Here is a 1980-nt window from a genome sequence, read left to right as displayed (position 1 = left end):
TTAAAATCTACATACTACTTAGCATCTCTTTTTGGTGGAGAAGGTGTTATGGATACAGAGTCGGGTTCATCTGCTTCTATGGATCGATTAAAGGAACTGTCTGTTGATGATTCGTATGAGTCTGATGGAAACATTAAGCAGGTTATTAGGTAGTTCTGGATCCAGCTACAATCTCATGAATGAGAATGATGATATGCGTACACATGATCCGGGACATATACGTGACATCCTGCAAGTAGATGAAGACGAAAAATCCATATTTAAGCAGGTGTATAGAGAACTACATTGCAAAAATCATCCGGATATTATATGTAGTATAACTAAGAAGAACATAGATTCGTCGGAAGATGATCATGAAGAAGAGGTTTTTGTTCCAACAAGGACGAAGGGGTTTGATGAATTATGCTCTGAATGGGGAAACAAGGATGATAATGCAATTAAGGCTCACATCAAAGCTAAAAAACAAGTTTATGAGATTCGTACCAACAGTTTCTACATGGACGGTGCAAATATAGGACTTGGAGCCATGTTACGTGATTCTTGTCAAAGGCAGATAGTTGGTTGGTCGAAGCTTGTTTGTGAATTCGATGACCGTGTCTCGTCATTCTATCACCAATTGGAAGGTGTTTCTTTAGGTATAAAGCTCTCCAAAGAGTATGACATCGTCTCCCCATTCTATCTTTACTGTATGTCTGAAGACGTTGCTTATTACGTGATGGCCAGTTGGAGTCGCAGGAAAATTTGTATATGTGGTTAGAAATCTAAGAGTGTTGAAACTCCCTGCAAAGACTGTAATCTGCTTCTGCTGTTTAGCATTTACAAAGTGGATCATGAAAAAATTTATAAACTCGTTTTGGATATCTTTTCTGATATCAAATAGAGGTCTTGCCTTCTTCGATGTGTCAGGGAGTAGAAAAAATGAGAATGATGGTGCATATTGGCTTGCCAAAAATGGACAAGGCAGAAAGATGAAACTATTGGAAATTAGTGAGTGTGAAGGTTTGGCAGAGTGTCTCTACCAGGATGTATCTGGTCTTCACTTTTAGTCGTTGCATTGTTGATGTGTGCTGGTTAAATAATCTTATCTGTTCATTCAGTTGTATAACAAGTCTTTTTTTTTCCATAGATTTCAGTTACAGAATGATTTTTCTTATGCTATGTCCACCAGTTAATGAGTTAAGGAGTTTCTCTTTGAATTGAAATTACTCCGGATCCTCTCGGAAATGCAATGCCATCCTGTATGAAATCCTCGTACCTAAGATTTGCCGGCAGATGCACCCGTGGCCTAATGGATAAGGCGTCTGACTTCTAATCAGGCGATTGTGGGTTCGAGTCCCACCGGGTGTGCAGGATCTTTTCCCTATTTTTGTTACATTTTTTTTTATCGTGGCAGTTGAGGGAATAGTAGGCTTCACCTGTTGCTTGGACGGTCCAGTGACATCTCAGGTTAGACAGGACAAACGAGTTGCAGATTCCAGGGTTGCCAGTCGATTCAACAGTGCAAAGGTACTTGCAAGAAAGCTTCGGCTGGGAATACGGTTTCCTTAAATTGGTTGTCTTAGCCCATGTCGGGTTTGTCCTTGCTTTCTTCTTTGTCTTTGCTTACGGAATCAAGTACCTCAATTTCCAAAGAAGATGATGAGTGCCATGAATGGACAAAGAGCTCGAACACCTCACGCAAAGTTGTTTGATTTTATACTTAAATTAGAATATATACGAGTTTATTTCAAGTTAGAGGAGACGCATGTAGTTGCAGGAAATCCTACACTACACCTCTCATATGATTTCATTATTACTCAACTCATTTTTAGATTTACACTATTAATTTTATTGATCAATCTTCGAATGTTCTTACAAGAAAAGATAAAGGAATCAAGAATGACATCTATTCTAGACTTTCTCTCTCCTGTTTACTTGTTTCTTACTCAAAAAAGATCTCTCCCTTCTTTACAACTTGAACGACTATTTATAGGGAAATAC

General features: G+C 38.6%; 1 non-coding gene across 1 annotated transcript; it reads left to right on the top strand.

Annotated features, from left to right (window-relative positions):
- Positions 1–1274: 1274 nt before the first annotated feature.
- Positions 1275–1347, top strand: TRNAR-UCU. The gene has a single exon. It is a non-coding gene; the product is annotated as a tRNA-Arg (tRNA).
- Positions 1348–1980: the final 633 nt, after the last annotated feature.

This window comes from Papaver somniferum, unplaced genomic scaffold (genome assembly GCF_003573695.1).
Source record: "Papaver somniferum cultivar HN1 unplaced genomic scaffold, ASM357369v1 unplaced-scaffold_160, whole genome shotgun sequence".
Lineage (NCBI taxonomy): Eukaryota > Viridiplantae > Streptophyta > Magnoliopsida > Ranunculales > Papaveraceae > Papaver > Papaver somniferum.
The sequence above is the reverse complement of the archived record's forward strand: the minus strand, read 5'-3'. Positions and strand labels throughout refer to the sequence as shown.